At 38.3% G+C, this 22,585-nt stretch overlaps 1 protein-coding gene and 1 pseudogene across 2 annotated transcripts in view; both read right to left on the bottom strand.

Annotated features, from left to right (window-relative positions):
- Positions 1-22,585, bottom strand: part of NELL2 (NEL-like 2 (chicken)) — a 633,143-nt gene that overhangs the window by 232,827 nt on the left and 377,731 nt on the right. The gene's annotated exons all lie outside the window — the stretch shown is intronic.
- On the bottom strand, positions 165-3,968 carry LOC102873103 (annotated as a pseudogene).

The following is a 22,585-nucleotide window of genomic DNA, read 5'->3' as shown; positions in this document are numbered from 1 at the left end:
ATATACTGGTTTCTAGTACAAAATTTTTTAAAAAACACATATGGATACAATAATTTACTTACTTAATATTGTATTCTAGAAAGAAAAGAAACTCAGAAAAAAAAAATCAAAGTATCCTTTTCATAGATAGGGCAATTAATGTCCTAGCACCATCTCAAACTCCTTTAAAAAAGGATATACCTTAATAAACTTAAATTCAGGGATGTTTTTATGATGCAACTTTTTTTCTTCTCTTCATTTGTTTCCATCTTAAGCTTAAGCTCTTCAGCTGTAAGTGCTCCCAATTTCTTATTCTTTGCTTTCTTAAACTTTTCCTTGATGGCAGCCACTTCAATTTTAGTTTTAGCAGAGGCTTCCTTAGGCTTCACACCTGGCTTTTCCTTAAGTGCAATAAAAGCTTTGTTTCTTTCCTTTTGTCTCTTACTGAGAGCTTTTGCCTGTTTTGCCTTTACAGCTTCCATTTTTTGTCACTTCTTCTGACTTGCCTTCAAAAAGTATTCACCACTAGCCAATTCTTTGTCAATCTGACTTTCTGGCTGTGGTTGGTAATGGTGTATAAGCTTTCTTAACAGATTTCCTTTTGTTCCTTGAGTTAATTCACATTTTTGTGTTTCAACTGTGGCAGAAATCTTTCCCAACTTTGTGACCTTAATTCAGAATCTTTTGCCAAATCTCATTTAATCGTCAAGGTTTTAATGTTATATATTGGATGAATATTCTTCATTAGTACCTAGGACTACTTTCCAAATCTCTTTTTTAGCCACTGAAGAGGTCAATGGCTGAAACTGTGTTTCCCTGATATAACAGTTTGTTAATGGTTTTAATGCCTTCAAAGTAGATCCCCTGGGGCCAATAAGTCATTGTCTTTTTTTAAATAAAATTAGATTTATTATTTTTTATTAATTTCAATGAACATTTACAGAGATTTTGGATTTCCATTCATTCCTTGTTGCACTTTTCTCCCCACTCACTCCACCCCCAGTTCGCTCTTCTCCTTGAAAAGCAAAAGAAAAAACTCCTTCATTGGTATATAATCCCCCCGCATCCCCCCCCACCCTGAGTATACTCCACTCTGCAACCCTCATTCCAAACTCTTATGAGGGAGAGAACAGTTTAAAAGTAATATATTTTAGGGCCTTATGATTGTCTTTGTCTTCTTTTTACAATCCTTTCTTTATTTCAAACCAAAGAACCTATTTTAATGATGTCACATGAAATCATCTTGAAAAATTTGTGTTACCTGTTCAAATGAAACACTCCTTGCTCAAAGTTTTATGAGGTCTCTGACCCTAATGATGATATAAGGCTCAAAAGTCTTCTTGGTTATACAGTTATGCTGCCTTCAATCAGGTCCAAGGTTGCATTAACATGATGTTCATTCAAGGCTTTTTGTACCAAAGACCATCATTCTTTCAGGTAAGCCTCTCTGTATTTTGGAAACAATGTTGCAAAACTGATCTCTTCCAAGATTCCTCTGGGGTTGTCTTCTTTGGAAAATGCTGGTTCTTTCCCACCATCCAGAAGGGTCAGAAGTTCAGACTCATCTTTCTGGCTTCGACTTTGTTTACAAAACTGACATTCCCCAAGTCACTGGGGCTGATTTGTTCAGAGAGAAAGATGCCATCTTACCAACGCTAGGTATACTATAAATTAATGTTAACTGTCATAGTGCCGAAGGGATGATTATGACTCATAGCAACCCAATCCACAGCAGATCTGAACCTTGACCTATCCCAAACCATATTTATTGTCACTGATATGCTTGAGCCTATGGTTACAATTATTGTGTGAGTCTCTCTCATTGGGGTTTTCCTTTCTTTCTCTGACCTTCCAATTTTCCAAACATGTCTTTTTCCCAAGACTGGCCCCTTCTGACAACATGCCCAAAGCAAATGAGATGAAGTTTTCCCATTCTTGCCTATAATGCACACCTTAGTGGCATTTCCTCCAAGAATGACTTATTTGTCCTTTTGAAAGTCCATGAGATTGATATACTATACTCTTCTCCAATATCACAACTCAAAGGCATTGCTGCTTCTGTCATTCACTGTCCAACTTTCAGATGGTTAGAAAACAACTAAAAATTTCATGGACCAAGTACACCTTAGTCTTTAAACTGACCTTGTTCATTAGCACTTTGGAGGGGAGCTTCATAGCAGATTTTCCTGGTACAACACATCTTTCCATTTCTTAACTGCTGTCACCATTGATGTTGATTGTGGGCCCAACTAAAATAAAATCATTTCAATCTTTTCTCCATCTGTCATGATCTTGCTTATTGGTTCAATAGTGAGCATTTTTGTTTTCTTGAGGTTTGGTTGGAATCCATATTTAAGGCTGCAGTCTTGAATATTCTGCAGCAAATATTTCAAGTCCTCTTTATTTTCAGGAAAAAAGGTTTTGTCATCTGTGTGCCATGGGTTTTTGATGGGTTCTCCTCCTATCTGTAGCCACGTTATTCATTGTCTAGTCCAACACAGCCAACCAGCCCCCCCACAATCTAGAGCTCCCTAGAAATGTATATGCATTAATGTACATACAACAAACTGTGATGGACTCTAAGAAGAATGGGAATAACAGAATACTTGCTTGTACTTATGCAAAACCTCTACTTGGACCAGGACGCAGTTGTCAAAACAGAGAAAGGAAACATTACATGTTTCAAAACTGGGATGGGTGTGTATCAAGAATGTGTCCTATCTCCATATCTTTTCAATTAATATGCAGAACATATTATCTGGGAGACTGGGCTCTATGAGGAGAAGTATGGCATCAGGATTGGAGGTTGACACATCAACAGTCTGCATTCTGCAGATGACACAACCCTGCTTACTGAAACTGAAGAGGACCTTCATCTCTTGCTGCAGAAGGTCAAGGACTGGAGGCTTCAATATAGATTGAAGCTCAACATCAAGAAAACAAAGATTATCACCATGGGGCCAACTGGCAGCAGCATCATGATAGATAATGAAGATAGAGATTGTTGACAGCTTCAGTTTGCTTGGCTCCACCATCAACACTTGGTACCAGCAGCCATGAAATTAAAAGACAAATTGCATTGTGAAAGTCTGCTGTCAGAGACCTCTCCAAAGTACTAAAGAGCAATGATGTCAGTCTGGAGACTAAGGTGTGCTTGCTACAGGCCATTGTCTTTTCAATTATTTGCTATGCATCAGAGAGCTGGATGACTAGGGATGTTAGAAGGATAGCTGATGCCTCTGAGGTGTGGTGCTGGAGAAGAGTATTGAATGGACTACTAGGAGAACACATTTGTCCTGAAGAGGGTGAAACCAGGCTGCTTCTTGGAGGCAAGGATTCTGAAGCTTTGTCTGACATATCTTGGACATGTTGCAAGGTGGAATGAGTGCTTGGAGAGGGTCTTCATGCTTGGGAGGGTGGAGGGACAATGCAAGAGAGGAAGACTCTTGATGAGATGGATTGATTCAGTCACTGGGGTAATGGGGATGGGTGTGTCGGAGATAGTAAGATTGGCAAGGAATAGAGCAGGGTTTAGGGCTGTTGTGCATAGCATCACTGTGAGTTGCAGGTAACTCAACGACAAATAACCACAACAATAACATACAAACATATACATACATACATGCACACACATATATACATACATAAAGTAGATATACATAGGTATAAATACACATATATTTTGAAGCTGGATCTCACATACTTTGGCCATGTTGCAAGTAGGGACCAGTCCATAGAGAGGGACATCATGCTTGGAAGGATACAGGCACAGTACAAGAGAGAAAGACCCTGGATGAGATGGCTTGACACAACTAAGGCAATGGAGGTAGGTGACACTCACACCCCCACACACATGTACACAAATGATGTTGTTGCGGTTGTTATGATCTGTTGAGTTGAATACAACTCATAGTCACTCTATGAAAAATGGATCCTGAATTCTGTCCTACCCTGAATATCCTTACCATCTGTGGCACACCTGAGGCCATTGCTGCAGTCACAGTATCAATCTATCTTGTTGAGTTTCTTCTCCTTCACTAACTCTCCACCTTTCTAAGCATAAAGTTTTTCCTTATCCTGAAAAACATGCCTAAAGTAAATGGACAAAGTTTCATCATCCTTGCCTCCAAGGAGCATGCTGACTCCGCTTTCTCCAAAATACATATTTGTTCTTTTGGAAGTCAGCTGGATATTCAGTACCTTTCTCTAACACCACAACTCAAAGGCATGGATTATTCTGCCATTCTTGCTCATTATGGAGCTCTCAGATGCATAGTGGGTGATTGGAAAGACTATGCCTTGAAACAGGCGCCCCTTGCGTTTAACTGCCAACATCATTTTTCAGCACTTTAGAGAAGTCCCTGGCAGCAGACTTTCTTAAAGCTATGCATCCCCTGCTGGTACTAAGGGTGTTGACTGTGGATCCAACTCAGAGGAAACTGTGGACAATTTCAATTTTTTCTCCATCTATCACAATGTTGCCTACTGGCTAGGAGGTGAGGACTTTTGTTTTTTTGGTGTTGAGATGTAATTCATTGTTGTTGATTGCCTTCAAATTGAGCAAAACTCATAGCTACCCTATGAACAAAAGGCCTGAAGGCCCCACTACAACTATCGACATTTATCAAAGTTCACAGAGTTTCTAGAGGCATGCTGGTTAGGAAGTGGATGCCACTCCTGCTCCCAAATGTAATTCATATTGAAGCCAATAGCTCTTGCTCTTCCACAGAAAGTAGCTCAAGTGTGCCTCCCTTTCAGGCACCAAGGTTGTGTCATCTGCATAATTCATGTTGTTAATGAGCTTTCCTCAAGTTTTGGTGCCATATTCTTCTTTACATAGTCCAGCTTCTCAAACAATTTGCTCAGCATACAGACTGAATAGGTATAGGGAAAGGATGCAATCCTGATGCACTTTTTTTTTTTTTTAAATTTTACACCAGGCAGTGCTTGCTTACTCTTTCACACCACAGTATCTTATTCTAGGTATAGATTTCACATGAGCCAAGTTACATGTTCTGGAATTCCCCTTTTTCTCAATGTTTGCCATAATTTGTTAGGATCCACATAGTCAAATGCCTTTGCACAGTCAATAAAGCACAGGCATTATTCTGGTATTCTCTGCTTTCTGCCAAGATCTGACATCAGCAATGATATCCCTGGTGCCACGCCTCTTCTAAACCCAGCTTGAACTTCAAGTAGTTCTCTGTCAATGTACTAGTCATTTACATATATGTCTGTGTGTGTTTGTACTTAACTCCCTGGTGGTCTTACACACACACACACACACACACACACACACACACACACACAGCTGTGGTGGTCTATGATTAGAAGCCAAGCTCCAATCTCAAAGGCACTCAGTTCAAATCCACCAGTTGCTTTGCACAAACTTCTACCACTAAGCTACTTGAAGACAAGAGTCACCTTCACTATAACCTAAAAATCAAACTGCTAGCCACCTAGGAGAATGTGTTGAAAAATGCAATTAGTTCTATGATCTTAAGTTTAAAGCAGAAGTCAAATGGGATTATTAATATACTCAACTTGATTAATAAGCTTTAAGCTAGCTCTGAAAGAATGTGCTGCAGAATTGCAAGTGACCAGAAAAGCAATAGCAGGTTAAGTTTAAGCTTATGAAGTGGAAAGATGGATGTCAAGAAGTCTTTGTGTGCTAATGGATGAAGAATTTACTCTTGTGGATGAAAGAGCCAGGAATGAGAAATACAACTCAGTGAGAAAGTTATGTTCAGAGAACTTTGGAATTTCCCCAAAATACCAGAGAAGAGACTAGGATTCATTTCAGAGGCCAAGAAGTAGATTCTGTGCCCGGAGCCACCTGGGGTCTCAGGTGCAGCAGCAAGTACTGATTCCTGAAGGAGCCGTAGCTCTTTCCAAAGATAAAGAAATATGCTAGGGAAGGAAGTTTCCTGAAGGAGCCGTAGCTCTGTCCAAAGATAAAGAAATATGCTAGGGAAGGAAGTTTCCCTGAGCAGAAAGGGCCAACAAACCTGACAAATCAGTCTCATAAGAATGTGTGAAACATTCCAGATACCTCCCAAAGCACTTATGATGGCAATGGTTAAAGCATATAAATCTTATGGGAGAAGGAGGGAAAGGAGACTTGAATTATAGTTATTTCTGTTAATAGGACCCTATTTACAGCTGCAAGGGAGTCTATAATTTTGTTTACAGAGATATGTAATTTCTGTAACAAGAGTATATCGGGCTTCAAAATACTGTCTCTTAATGCTATTCACTGTTAGATGTACACACTAGAAAGCTGCATGTAGGGAAAGGCACTGACCTGCAATTTTTTTTTATTTTATCCTATTTTTCCCCCCAAAATTTGAAAACAGATGTAGATGTTTCCTTTTTAAATTACAATGTTAGAAGGGGGAAAATGGCTTTTGCATCATTCAGGGGGCTAGTGTCTATGACTAAGAGACAGAGGGGTCAGGCTTTTGTGCAGTAAAGGAGGTAAAAAAGTCAAACAGCAAAAATGATCACTGTAATACTCTGTACAACTAATTGCTACTTGCCTTTTCTGATTTCTCATGCCCCATCTTCAGAAGTCCCCAAAGAGCAACATTTTCATAGTAAAATTGCAAAGCTATATAAATGTCATTTCCATTTCTGTGTGCAGATATTCAAACACAAAAACGGCATGACTGGAAAGTAATCTAGTGGAAAATCATGTTGAAATTTAGTCCGGTGTGTATTTTAGTTCCAAATCCCAACTCAGAAATTTAATGAGTTAAATTCTCACAATCAATTAAATTCTCTACACACTTATTCATTTTCTATTCACAAAGCTCCTCACTAGATTTTTGGCCAAATAGAAACAGCTGGCCCTAAGGGATAGACCTAAAACCAGAGCTGGACGGTACCAGAGGAAAGAGTTTGCCTGTTGTTCTATTACATAGAAAGAATAGCTCAAAGTTAGACAAAAGCTACCACAGACAATCTTACTTCCCTGATAAAGGGCGGTATTTGGGCATGCTATAGAGATGAAACAATTTGGGGGCATGGTTGGACTTTGTAGCTACTCATACCAATTCTTTTAAATTTATTACAAAAAGGTTACTGTCCTCAAATAATATCACCATCATCAGTCTCTTCCAGTTAGGCACCCTCTAGGGTTTTTAAAAAAATTTTTTTTTTTACCCTCTAGGTTTTAAGCCAGCATTCCATACACTACATTTTAGAGGGTAGTACCTCTAAGAAAGATTCATAGTTCCTTGAAAAAATACTATTACATAATCAAGAAGGTGTCAATGTTAGGGAAAAAAACAGTAAGATAATGGTTATGAGGCGAGGATTGGTGGAAATGATGTTAGGGTGGATGCCAACAAGATAAGGACAAAACCCAGGCTGGTGAAGTAGCTATGACCAGCCTTTATCCAATCAAAACTGAACAGATAGCAGCACCTTCTAAAGAAGACCTCAGTGCCTCACAGCCATGATATATGCAGTAAAAGCTGTCCCAGAAACAACCTAATTAGCATTTTAGGTATGTGAGACTCCTCACACAGTGACTTCAGGAACAAAGAACAACCCACCAATATTTTTAACTTCCCAAGACATCACTCCTTGTCCCAGACTTCAGGCCTAAAGCATGACCATGCAAGGTAGTGAGCGAACTACACATATTCCTGTCCCCTGTTGGCATAGTCTCCCCTCTACCCTTTTCTTTTCTTCAAAGAGTAACCCATTGCTCTCTCTGGAACTAACTTTCTCTAACAAACTGTCTTTTTGCCTTTACCTCCAGTCTTGTGTCCTCACCTTCTTCCTTGACAAGTCAGATACTCAGACCTTGGCAGCCACTGCAGTTTCTTTTAAAAGCCACAAAGCAGCAGTGGCTCTTTTAAGAGCAACTAAAATGCTCTATACTCTCTGGTGCCTCAGTGATTCCAACTTTCCTGTTATTTCCTATCCAGCTCTATTCTTTGGGCAAAGGAGAATCAAACCAGGGTACTTGCAACAGAGTAACATCAGGATCCATATATTAGCTTAATATGTATTATTAGAGGTCTACCTACTACATTGGAAGCAGGAGTGGCATCTACTTCCTAAATAACATGCCTATCAGAAACCCTGATAAATGTCAATAGTCATAGAGGGGCTTCAAGCCTTTTGTTCTTAAAGTTGCTATGAGTCATGCTTGACTCAAAGATAATCACAACAACACAACAACCTACTACAGTCCTTAAAAACAACAATGTTCATTAGCAAATTAAGTCTCTAACACTAGGGTGTTCCTCTAACAATCTATGAGGTATGATGCTATTAGAAGTGTTAGTCTCTGGAGAAGATGCCTAAAGTATGTGGGAGAAGTCTCACCATCTTTGCTTCCAAGGAGTATTCTGGCTGAACTTCCGCCAAGACAGAATTGTCATTCTTCTGGCAGTCAAAGGTGATTGTTACTGTTCCTGCTGTTGCTGTTATATGTTGTCAAGCCGCCTGTGACCCATAGCAATCCTATGTCTAGCAGCTCTGAAAACTGCCCTGCTCTGAGCCAGTCACACTAGTCACACTAATTTCAACACACCAAGCCCCAATGTGCCATTTGCTTTATCAATCCATCTCACCCAGGGACTTCCTATCCTGTGATGTCCCTCCACTCTTCACCAAGGACCTGGCTTTCCTGGCCACATTTTCAAAGTGTGTGACAGAGCTTTGAAATCCTAACCTCCAAGGAGAGACTTAAACCGGTTTAACCCTCTCCAAGACAGACCTTTTGTTCTCTTGGAGATCCATGGTATGTTCAAGACTCTTCTCAACCCAAAAGCACTGACTCTTCTTCTATCTTTTTAGCCATTGTCCAGCTCTCTGAAGCATAAAAAGTAATTGCAAAGACCATGGCCTGGATTAGGAACACCTTGGTCTCTAAACTGACATCATTGCTTTTCAGTACTCTGGAGAGGTCACTAACGGCAGATTTTTTCCAATACAATTTGTCTTTTGATTTCCTGACTGCTGATGTTAAGAATGTTAATTGTGGAGCTGAGTAATCTGTAATGGCCAACAATCTCAATCTCTTCTCCATCTTTAATGGTGCTGCTGATTGGCCCAGTGATGAGTCTTTGTTTTCTTGATGTTGAGCTTCAGTCCTTGAAGACTACAACCTTTGACTTTCTTCAGCAAGGGCTTCAAGTCTTCTTCAGTTTCAATAAGAAAGGTTGTGTCACCTGCATAACGTAGTTTATTTATGAGTCTTTCTCCAATCTTGATACCACATTCCTCCTCATAAAGCCTTGCCTCCCAGATGAGACAGGATGCATCCCTGACATACTCCTTTCAACAGTCATTACTAAGTCTAAAGTGGCCTTCCAACACCAGTGACTTTTTACCTTTCACCTTTATTATTTTCTATTACTTATTAGTATCTGAAGATATCCTAACAAGTCGTTTATCAATATGGTTGTTGTCTACCTATATCAAATATTATATAAGATTCAGGACAGTGGGAAGCTTATCCAGAACAACATATAGCCCTCACTAAACATCTGTTCAGTAAATTTAATGAATTGAAGACCTTTCATCTTGTAGGATAAAAGTGAAAAAAATATTCTCAGACACATTGATAGGACATGGAGCAATGAGCCCCCTCTCTTCCCAGTAAACTATCCAAGCATTTAGACAGGACTCTGTTGATGATTATGTGTATTAAGCATCATGATGAAGCAGTCTTGGAGCAAAGAACAGTGAAGTGGGTAAAAGGCAGCCCCCGCTCTACTCCTAACCCTCCCTAGTAGAAGCCTAACAGGTACTTCTATCCCTAGACCTTAATATTATCATCTTTAGATAAAGTATTACAAGATTTTCTAGGTCACAACCAACCTTCCAAAAGGATCTCTTGTGGTCTAGTGTTAAGGAGTTATGCTGCCAATTCAAAGGTAAGTGGTTTGAATCCACCAGATGCAATACTGAAGAAAGGTATGTAATGTATAGCCTCTGGAAATCCACTTGAGGGTAGGCCAGGAGTCGTTATGATGAGATAGTACATAGCAACAACAACTAGCCCTCAAAAGTCCTTAGATGACACAAATAGACAAAGTGCTCAGCTGCCAACTGAGTGGAGGTTTGAGTGGACCCCGATTTCGCTCAGAAGAGAGATCTGGCAATGTTGTTGTTGTTATGTGCCACCAAGTCGTTTGCGACCCATAGCGACCCTATGTACAACAGCCCTAAACCCTGCTCTATCCTGTGCCAATCGCACTGCCTCTGACACACCCATTCTGATTACCCCAGTCACTGAATCAATCCACCTCATAGAGGGTCTTCCCCTCCTGCGCTGTCCCTCCACCTTCCCAAGCATGATGTCCCTCTCCAAGGACCTGTCTCCCCTTATAACATGTCCAAAGTATGTCAGACGAATCCCCAGAATCCTTGCCTCCAAGGAGTAGCCTAGTTTAACCCTCTATAGGATGAATCTGTTTGTTTTCTTGGCAGTCCATGGTACATTCATTACTCTTCTCCAGCACCACAGCTCAAAGGCATCAATTCTCCTTCTATCCTCCCTAGTCATTGTCCAACTCTCTGATGCATAACAAGTGATTGCAAAAACCATGGCCTGTATCAGGAGCACCTTAGTCTCCAGAGAGACACTGTTGCTCTTGAGTCCCTAACAGCAGACTTTCCCATCGCAATACGTTTTTTTATTTCCTGGCTGCTGGTGCCAAGAGTGTTGACCATGGAGCCGAGCAAACTGAAGCTGTGAACAATCTCAATCTCTTCGCCATCCATCCTGATGCTACCAATTGGTCCAGTGGTGAGAATCTTGGTCTTCTTAACATTGAGCTTCAGTTCATACTGAAGGCTGCAGTCCTTGACCCTCTGCAGTAAGTGCATGAGGTCCTCCTTAGTTTCAGCGAGCAGGCGATACACTTCCAAAAATGAGTCATGGAAAATCCTGTGGAGCATAATTCTACTTGGACATTCACTAGGTAACTATGAATTGGAATTAACTCTAGAAAATATATGAAGAACAGATCACTTAGGAGACAGGGCTTTTTGAGGAAGAATGTGGCATCAAGATTGGAGGAAGATTCATTAATAACAATATTATGCAGGTGACACAACCTTGCTTGCTGAAATAAAAGAAGACCTGAAGCACTTGCTGAAGAAGGTCAAGGACTGTAGTCTTCAATAGATTGAAGCTCAAGGCCAAGAAGACAAAGATTCTCACCACTGAGCCAATTATCAGCATCATAAAGGATGGTGAAGAGATTGAGGTTAACAATTACAGCTTGCTTGGCTCTACACTCAACACTCTTGGTACCAGTAGCCAGGAAATAAAAAGATGAATTTCATTAGGTAAATCTGCTGTCAGAGACCTCTCCAGAGTACTGAAAAGCAACAATGCCAGTCTAGAGACTAAGGTGTGCCTAATCCAGGCCATGGTCTTCGGAATTACTCGTTATGCATCAGAGACCTGGACAATGACTAATGATTACAAAGAAGAATTGATGCCTTCAAATTTTGGTGCTGGAGAAGAGTCTTGAATATACCATGGACTGCCAAGAAAACAAATAGGTCTGCCTTGGAGAGGGTGAAACCAAGTTTCTCCTTTGAGGCTAGGATTTTTAAACTTCATCTCACATACTTTGGGCACATGGCCAGGCGAGACCAGTCCTTTGAGAAGGACTTCATGCATGGAAGGCTGGAGGGACAGTGCAGGAGAGGAAGACCTTAGATGAGATGGATACTGTAACTGGGGCAATGGGGTTTAATGTGTCAGAATAAGTGAGACTGGCTCAGGACAGGGCAGGGTTCAGAGCTGCTGTATATAAGGTTGCTATGATTTGTAGGTAATTTGATGGCACATAACAGCCAACACCTAGAAAAAAGGTTTTTACCAATCCTCAGACTTTACAACCATAACAAAGAGAAAGCACACATATATGGCTACAGCAGAGACTGATATTTCAGAACTTTGGACACAGCTATGATCCATTGAACTTAAAAAGGAGAAGTAAACTGTGTTTCTTAAACTTGAACAACTTCTCTTGCCCCAGGATGATTCAAACTGGTCTATTTTAGAATCAGGAATTTATAAATTTATAAATTCCCTTTTATCCTTTCTGAAAGTTGAAGCAGACTGTAATTATTCAGTATTGGAGAACTTCCGACCTGAAAGCTCCTTTAAAAATCATTTCACCTAACTCCGGACATTTACAATTGAAGAAATGGAGGCACAAGAATCCAGGGACAAATTAAAAGTTGTAGGAATGCAATCAACGAAGCTTTCATGAGCCTCATTAAAAAAGTGGGACTACAGTCATTCTATGGGAAATGGTAAATGTTTTATGAGGGACTTAACATAATCAGATCTGGGTTTCAGAAAGTTCCCTCTAGCACCAGTTTGCACAGTTAATCATGCACAGTCAGTCATAAGTAGAACAACATTTGTGGCTTCGAAACTTGTCTCTAGACTAACCTCTGAAGTAGTGGGAATTCTCGGCCTGAGGTCCTCTATCCTACCTGCTTTTGCCACACCTCTATAAACTATTCTCACTTTAAACAACCTGCATGTCAAAGCATATTTTTAAACCCACAGCATTTCTGTTCTATCCTGTAGAAAGATTATATTAGCATATTAATAAACACTAGCACCTTCTTGCTTAGCCAATAGAAAGCTTAAGTCATGTAGCTTAACTGCAAGCATGCCACATATTGAAGAATAATATAGATCAGTAAGGGCTATTGTTAAATATTGGCCAACCAGCTGTGAAAAACTGGCTGGGCAAAGTTGGCAAAGAGATCAAAAACTTAATTCACACACCAGGAAAAAGGCTAAGTTCTGAGAAATGTAATTCTGGAAAGAGATTTGATGGTAACATTTGGGAAGATAAGAGAATTTTAAAAATTAAAAATTTGCAAGTATAAAGAGGCCGCACAGGGAAAAGCAGTCAAGAGTAAATTAAAATGCCATTTACCAATAAGCTAACATTTAAGGAATTGCCAGCAATCATATATTTAAAATCAGTGGCATTCAAGAATTGTTTATGAAATATCATTAGTTTTAATGTATTGAAAACCGTATCGATCATACAGTATTGAAACACAACTGCCTGACATCTCAAAATAAGACTTGTAAACTTCCTTGATTTTTTTTTACAAATTAATTCTTTGTAAATTTGTATCATACAATTTTCCAAAAGAGTTCTAGCATTACGCCAATTTTACAGCTACTCTTCACAGCTTGGGAACTGAACTTCTGATTATTATTTTTTTTTAAATTGTTACCTGTAGTAGGAATCTCTGAAACAGAACTGAGAGTGAGTCACCAAATAATATTTACGGAGAAAGATGAAAGAATGTTAAAGAAAAAGGCGCATGAGTTGTTGTTCTTGTTGTGTACCATAGAGTCAGAACCGACCCATAGTGGGTTTTCAGAGGCAGTTAACACACTGGAGGAACTTGACCATCCTTTTCCCGCAGAACAGCTGATGGCCTCGAACCATGTGCCTTCGGGATTGCAGCACAGCTTCTTGTCACTAGGCCAACTAGAGCTTGTGCCTCTGGTAGTTTGAAACCACCAGCGAGTCTGAGGCAGAAATAAGGAGGAAAACTCTCTCCATGAGATTTATAATTGGAAAAAATCTAATGGAGGGTCAGCTAGGAGTTGGTTCTGACTCTCCAGCAATTAAAAGTTTAGAGTATAACTGAAGAAGTGCAGTCCTTGTCCCTGCAGCACCTCTCACCCTTAAAAGAGAGATGAACAATAGCAATAGCATGCTATGATAGTTTACAAAAGATAGGATCAAAGTGGTGGCTACTGATCTAATCGTGCAGGTGAATAAAGAGCCTAGTAATCTAAGCTACTAAAATAATATCTAAAGGAGAAGAGTTAGTCATGCGAGTTGTGAAAGGAGAGAGAATTTCAAACAAGTACATATGTCTATGCAAACAGTAAGAGTTGAAAGATGTGAAACATTCAAATAGCATCAGTGATAGAAATTGGTCGTTTAGGAAAGTTCTTGTTTCCTTCATCATCTATAAATTAATGGATACTGACCTTCTCTAATGTCAAAGAGCTTTCAAAAGAAGAAACCCAAGCCTTACAGAACTCTTTCCACTCCTGGTGATTCTTTCTTGGTGGGACTCTCTCTGCTGGCTTTCTCTAGGGAAATAAAAGGTAGTATAGGCCACCCCCCAAGCACTTTCCTTAAATTGATCATGGCTGTGATAAGATTAAGGTGTGTTGTATTTCACTCTTAATCTTACAATGAGTTCATTTCTAGTAACATTATTACATAGCTTCCACACTATATACATGTATTTTTAATTCAATCCAATGCATTATTGAGACAAGCATAGAAAAGAAGACAGTATTTAGGATGGTAACAATGGCATAGATAATGAAAGTGTGCAGTATTTATATGAGCTGTAGAGTTAGCATTAAGAATCAGAACTATCTGGGGGTATACACATGTGTGATAGATGTTGTTCTGGCTGAATCCACATGTGAGATTTGCCTCTGCCCTCTCAAAGAGACTGGGACCATCTAACATCTTTTCACACATTCTTTTTGCACATAAAATGCTAGTATGATTTTTTTTTGTTTGTAATTCAGAATCATGCTAGATACAGTGAAGTGACAAGAAAACAAGTATTTCCAAAAAAGAGCTTAATTAATTGCTGCCTAGGGGTCAAGGATGCCAGGGACTGAAAGGTGTCCATTTGAATTTACAATATGGAAGACAAAGTTAAACTTGGTAAGAGCAGTTTAGAATGGGTATGGGATAAAAATTTAGACTAAAGAGATTATAAAGCAGGTTAACCACCTCTGAAAACCCTCAGCTATGGGTCAGTTTGACTCAATTGTACATAACAACTTTTAAAGTTGGAAGAAATGGGAATTTTGAGATTATATCAGCCCTCTTAGAAATCTAGATTTAATGGAGAACAAAATAAATACACAAAGGGGATGTACCGTTAAGGAAGAGATATGAGGACATTGAAATGTTGTTAGGTACCCTCGAGAGACTATGACCCACAATGAGCCTATGAACTGCAGCTCTGGAGCCTCTTCTATCCTGGGCCATCTTCACAATCTCTGACAAAGTTGAGCCCATTGCTGCAGTCACTGTGTCAATCCATCTGCTAAAGGGTCTTCCTCTCTTCTGCTGACCCTCCACCTTTCCAAGCATGATGTTCTTCTCCAAGGAATAATATCTACTAGCAACATGTCCAAAGTATGTGAGACTAAGCCTTATCTTCTTTGCCTTCATGGAGCACTCTGGCTGCATCTTCTCCAAGATATATCTGTTTGATCTTTGGCAGTCCATGGTCTATTCGATACTCTTCTCCAATACCACAGCTCAAAGACATCAATTATTCTTCTGTCATTCTTATTTGCTCTCTATCTGTCAAATGCACAGTAAGTGATTTCAAAACACTACAATCTGAATCTTAGTCCTCAATCTGGCATCATTGCTCCTCAATTACTTGAAGAGGTCCCTGATTACACTTTCCCAGTTCAATACATATCCTGATCACCTCCTGACTGCTAGTACCATGGGTGCTGATTACAGATCCAAACAAGATGAAATATGGACAGTTTCAGTCTCTTTGCCATCGATGCTGCCTATCAGTTAAGGGCTGAGAATTCTTGGGTTTTTTTATACTGAGATGTAATCCAAATTGAAGGCTGTAGCCTTTGGTTTTGTGCAGCAAGCACTTCAAATCTTCCTCATATTCATCAAACAATATTGTATCAATGTAAATTACTGATTAATCTTTCTCTGATCCTGATGTCACATTCTTCATAAACTTTAGCTTCTCAGATGACTTGTTCAGCATATAGACTGAATATGTATGAAGAAAGGATACAATTTTGATGCATATCGTTCTTAATTTTAAATCACATACTGTTCCCTGGTTCTGTTTGCAAAATAGCCTCTTGATCTAGGTACAGGTTTCACATGAGCACAATTAAGTGTCCTGGGATTTTCATTCTTCTCAGTTTTAGTAATAATTTCCTTTAATCCACATAGTAAAATGTCTTTGCATAGCCAGTAAAACACAAATAGAGAATCTTCTGGTAATCTTTGCTTTCAGCCAGTATATACCTGACATCAGCAATGATACCCCTGGTGACATGGCCTCTTCTGAATCTAGCTTTAACTACTAGTAAATTTCTGCCTATGTGTTAGTATAGCTGTTTTGGATTGTGTTGGATTTGAAATCTTCACAAGGCAGGGAAAACAATATGACTCAGGAATCAGGTTTACCCATTACTTCTACAAAGATAGATACTATTTGACTTAGATGAGGGAGGAGCAAGAAAGGATGGATAAAGCATATGAGTATATGTAATAAAATGGTGAGGAAGTCACTCTGCTTTACTGTTTAAAAAACTACCAGAAAACAATGAGTAGAGGTTTGAATAGTCATTGCAGGAAATGAGAGGAAATTGAATTGTGATATACAGTCAAGCAGAATGTAGGTAGGGCCAAACCAAGGCTAATGAATCATGAATGCCACTTACTCATGGCTGTCCAATCAGAATTATCTCATAACTAATCTCCTAGTGGATTTTTAGAGGCTCAGATCACATGGAAGGAGTTTGCTCATCTTCTCTTTCTGGTTAACTATTGTATTTTAACAGTCAGAAAGGCACCAATATGTATAAGTGTAACACCTTATGGTCTATAGCACTAGAGTCCCCTAATTATAAACTAATATATAACTGTAAAAAATCTATCATATTATCGTAGATTTTTACAGTGTATATTTATATGTATTATATTAATATGTGTATCCTAATACCAACAATGTGACCAAGGGAAAACAGTTGGCCTAATAGTAAGAAGCTTGGAGTTGTTACTAGTTGTAAGAAATAGTGGCCAAGTTGTAAGAAGCTGAGCTGCAATCCCAAAGGCACATGGTTCAAATCCACCAGCTGCTCTGTAGAAGGATAGACAATCTTCTCCAGTGTGATTTACTGCTTCTAAAAACCCACTAGCATGTCATCAACGGCACTGTTCCAACTCCACAGCACACAACAACAGGGTTTAGAAGGTGCAAAGGTACATGATTCAAATCTACCAACTGCTCAGCAAGAGAAAGATGAACAGTCTCCCCCCATGTGATTTACTATCTCTGAAAACCTCGTGGATAGTCAGCTATGAGATGGTTCTAAATCAATGTCACACAAAACCAGCAACCACTACCATCACCACCCCATTTTTACAAGCAAGGAAATACTGACATTTGAGTAGTTTTCCAAATATCTACTCTAAATTAGTAGTTGGCAAATCTAAAACAGACTCATTCCACATTGTTGGTATTCCTCCCGAAAATGGCCCCTATCCTTGCAATTTAATCAGCTAACAATGCTGGGTACATGGCTTCTGTGCTCTCTCCCATTGCTCATGCTTCTCTGCCAATCCGAATTACATTCACTTTTCAAGGCCAGAATGAAGTTGTGATTCCTGCAGTGTCTTCTCTAGCTTGTTTGGCCATGGACACTCCATCTGTCTCTTCTGAACTTTTTTGTCTGCACTTATTCATGGCTAGTTATAGAGCAGTTTTGGCTGAATTAAACTTGCTCCTAACCGAGAAACAGACAGACTTATCTGAATGATTGCTTTGTCATGTTGTATTTGAAAATTCATTAGGTTGAAAAGCATTATTTCAACAATGAAGATTATTCTTTTTAAATATTAAAAACCAATACAATAAATATATATTTATTACAGAAGGAACTAAGTTTCAGGCCTGACAATATTCATATTAATACCCAGTTAGAGTTATTGATCTAAATATTATATAAGTGCTTTTGTGCAAGAAGTCATTCCAAATTGCCGATAATTTCTTTACATATAATTTCTTTACATATAAATCACTGACTAAATTTTACTTAGTAAAAATATACTAGATTAATTTATGATTGTTGTGTGCCATGGAGTTGTACAGGACTCATAGCTGACCCTCAAGTGGGTTTTCAGAGGCAGCAAATCACATGGGAAGAGAACACCCATCCTTCTCCCAGAGAGCCTCTGGTAGATTGAAATTACATGCTTTTGGGATTGCAGCAGAGCTTCTCACACTAGAGCTCTGAGCTCCCTCCAGATCTGGGAAAGGTAAGAAAATGGTTGTTCCCCTAGATCCTTCAAAAAGAAAAGTCCTACTGGCAGATTTCAGCCCAGTGAAATAATTTTAGTGTTCCAAACTTCAAAACGGTGAGATAATAAATGTATTTAAGTCACTAAGTCTGAGGCTGTTAAGCAACAGTTGCATAGTGTGGAGTCAGAACTGACCCATAACTGACCTTCTTGTGAGTTTTCAGAGGCAGTTAATTACTGAAAGCAAATAATTAAAAATGTGGAAATGAAAATGATCAGAAGCTAAAAGTTGACAAACATGATAGTAAAAGCCTAGTTTCTCTTGAGCAAATTGGTAGTAGAAATTTAGATTTTAGTACCTTTACCAATGAGGATGGAACAATCTGTCGAGCATGGTAGAGAAAGCCTAAATCACCATGTTAATTGTTTGGTCCCTTCTAGTCAGAACCAACTCAATTGACCTTCCAGCAGGCATTCAAATGTAGTAAATTACACAGGAGATTGCCGATTTTCTCCCATGTAAATCACTGTAGAAAGTACGCAACTGTCATGAACAGTTAGAAGAAATACAGACATTAGAAATATTGTCAGTGCTGCACCATTAGAAATAAAACCCAACATATTTTATTGAAGGAATAACTGTGTTTCATAAAGTAGAATCCAAGAAGGTAAAATTGCATTGAACATTTTACAATTAGTGATAAACATGTATTTGGAAGGATGACCTCAAAAAAATCTCATAGTAGCAAACATATATTTTGGGTGTTTTTAAATTAATTTAGATGAAAGTTTATAGAGACTTTGAATTTCTGTTCATTCACTGGTGCACTTTACTCCCTGCCCACCCGTCACCCCCAGTTCACTCTTCTCTTTGAAAAATAAAAGAAAAAATATTTCATTGTTATACAATTCCTCACACCAAGTCCACTCCACTATGCAGCCTTCTTTATGGACTCTTGTCATGACAATAATACCTGATCATATATCCCTTTTAAACAGTTCTCTCCTGCATCTGTTTCAATACAGTATACATAATTTATCCTATCTTTCTCAGTCTACTCCTAACCCCGATGTCAGTCCCGTTTTAAAACAGTGGCACTATGTAGTATTTGTTCTTTTGTGAGATATTTCACTCAGCATGATATCCTCCAGGGTCACCCATTTTGTATAATATTTCATGAGCTCCTTATTTTTTAATACAGTGTAGTATTCCATTGTGTAAATATACCACAGCTTCTCTATCCATTTGTTTGTTGATGGGCACTTACTTAGGTTGTTTCCAACTCTTTGCTATTGTGAACAAAACCATGATAAACATGGGTGTGCATATATCTGCTTGTGTGGCAGTTATGGTCTCTTTGGGGTATTCTCAGTAGTGGAATTGCTCAGTCAAATGGTATCTCTATTTGCAACTTTTTGAGTAAGTACCATACTGCCTTCCATAGTGGTCGCACCATTTTACACTTCCACCAACGGTGAATAAGGGTTCCAATTTCTCCACAACCTCGCCAACATTTGTTGCTTGCTGTTCTGTTAAATTTTGCTATTAGTACTAGGGTGAGATGATATCTCATAGTTGTTTTGATTTGGATCTTTCTTAGAGCTAGGGATTTTGAACATGTGTTTGCCATATGAATGTCTTCTTTGGTCAAATGTCTATTCATATCCTGTGCCCATTTTTCAATTGGGTTGTTTAACTTGTGGTGCCAAACATATATTTTCTTCAGGTTAAGTTCTATTTCTTCATCCTTACATTTTTACTTAAGAATAGGAATATTTTTTACAATAAATGTATATGAGAAAATAGTTCTCATTTTATGGATAAACTACTTGGAAAAAATTTAAAATGGAATAAAAACTGTTTTTAAATTTAACATAAAAATAAAAATAATATATAACTATAAAGTCATGGATCTATTCTGATATTATAATAATGAAAAAAGAGATGTAACTTTTAATCATAATGTTTTTGTTTCTTCACCCATACAAGTCATTAAATGTAATAGAAATTCCCCATCTATACTTAATGTCAAAATACCAATACAACAAATAAAATTAAAATATGTGACTTGGATTAATTGAATGGAAAAATAACACTGGTATTATAATTTAATTTATATAATTTAATTTCTATATAACTAATTAATTTCATTTCTATAACTGACATTCACTAACACCATGATTCAAAAACCTTGCTTTATGTTATTATTTATTCATTGTCCAGATTTCACATGTATTTTCACTGAAAATATCATGCCTTTTTGAGGTAAAAATTGATTTCTAAGATTTTAATACTTTCACTGGGGTTTTTCCAGGACATTTATCAAACACAGTACATCTTTTAGTTACATGAGTGTTGCACTATTAGGTGCTGGCTGAGAATACTGAATATACCATGGACTACCAGAAGAACTGAAATGTTCTGGGAATCCCATTCTTCTCAATGTTAGTCATAATTTTTTAAGATAGACACAAATTCTCTTTCACAGTCAATAAAGCACGAAAAGACATTCTTGAGGTGTTCTTTACTTTCAACCAGGATCCATCTGACATTAGCAGTGATAACCCTGGTGCTACAGCTTCTTCAAAACTCAGCCTGCACACTGGCAGTTCTGTCAATGAATTGTTTGAGCCCATTAGGGATGATTTTCAGCAATATTTTGCTTGCATGAATTATTAATAGTTATTTGTAACTTCCACATTCTGTTGGATCACCTTTTTTGAGAATTGGAACAAATATAGATATCTTTCAGTCAGCTAGCTATCTTCCAAATTTCCTGCTGTAGAGTGGTGAATAGATCTAAGCTGCATTTGTTACTTGAAATATGTCAATTGGTACCCACCAATTCCTGAGAACTTATTTGTTTGCAAGTGCCTTCAAAGCATCTTGAACTTTCCCCTTCATCATCACTGGTTCTTGATCATATGGTTCTTCCGGAAATATTTTAGCATCAGCCAATTCTTTCTTTTGGTACAATGACTCTGTGTATTTTGTCCCTCCTGTAATATTTCCTAGATCGTTCAAGATAAAGCATCCCTCAGCATTGAAACTCAAGTCTTGCCTTTATTTTTACAGAGTTTTCAGCTTGAGAAATGCCAGCAATATTTTCCCTTTTTTATCCTCTGACTCCAGTTCTCTGTATATTCCATTATACTACTTTGCTTTGTCTTCTCAAACTGCCCTTAGAAATGTTTTGTTTAACTCGTTAACTTCAGTATCACTTCCCTTTTTTCTAGCTTGTTGATGCTCTATTACAATTTTCAGATTATCTTTTGGGTTTTTCTTTCTCCTCAGTCTTTGTAATAACCTTTGGTTCTCTTCACGGATATCCTTGTTGTCATCCACAACTCAACTGGCCATTGATCACTGGTGTTTAATACCTCAAACCTACTCTTAAGATGATTTTAAATTCAGGTGGATAGATTTAAGATCTTATTTTGTTTTGAGTGGATGTTTAAAAATTTTCTTCAGCCTCAAATTCAACTTGCACATGTGAAATTGATAGCCTGTTTCACAACCAGCAAGTGGTCTTGTTATGATTGCTGATATTAAACATATGATGTAGATCTCTAAACAGATGTGGTCCATCTGGCTTAAAATCAGGAAAGTGTGCATTATGGTTTTATCCTTTCTCCTTACCTATTCAATCTGTATGCTGAGCAAATCATTTGAGAAGCCAGACTCTAAGAGGAAGAATGTGGCATCAGAGGCAGAGAAATATTCATTAATAACTTATGTAGATGATACAATTGTGCTTGGTGAAAGTGAGGAGTATTTGAAGTTCTTGCTATAGAAAGTCAAACACTACAGCCTTCAATATGGATTACATCTCAACATTAAGAAAACAAAATTTATCGCCACTGGACCAATAGGTAACATCATGACTGACAAAAGTTTGAAACAGTCAACAATTTCACCTTACTTGGATCCATAATCAACACACTTGGTCCTCAGAGTTATATTTGAAGACATATTGCATTGGGAAAGTTGGAAGTCAGGAACATTTACAAACTACTGAGGAACAATCATGAAAGATTGAGGACCAAAGTGTATCTGATTCAGGCCATAATATTTTCAGTCACTTGTTATGCATTCGAAAGCTGGACAACAAATAAGGATAACAGGAAAATAATTGATGTCATTTATCTGTGGTGTTGGAAAAGAGTACTACCAAAAGAACAAACAGATATATCTTGGAGAAAGTATAGCTAGGTAAATATTATAAATTTTCATCTGACATATTTTGGACATGTTGTTAGGAGAAGCTATTCCTTGGAAAGAGACTTAATGCTTGGAAAGTTGGAGAGTTGGCCAAAGAAGACCTCAAACAGAAAGGCAGACACAGTGGCTGCTGCAATGGGCTAAAGTATGCCAGAAATGTTGAGGATGGCCGAGGATTGGACAGGGTTCAGATCAGTTATTCATAGTGTCACAATGAGTAAATTGCACTTGATGATACCTAATGATAATAACCACAAGAAAAATTAGGGGAGTTGAAGTGGTCTAGTGGTGGGCAACCAACCACACTGCT

This window comes from Elephantulus edwardii, unplaced genomic scaffold (genome assembly GCF_000299155.1).
Source record: "Elephantulus edwardii isolate Elephantulus edwardi_28Jun2011 unplaced genomic scaffold, EleEdw1.0 scaffold00065, whole genome shotgun sequence".
NCBI classification, from domain to species: Eukaryota; Metazoa; Chordata; class Mammalia; order Macroscelidea; family Macroscelididae; genus Elephantulus; species Elephantulus edwardii.
This window is presented reverse-complemented; position numbering and strand designations above follow the sequence as displayed.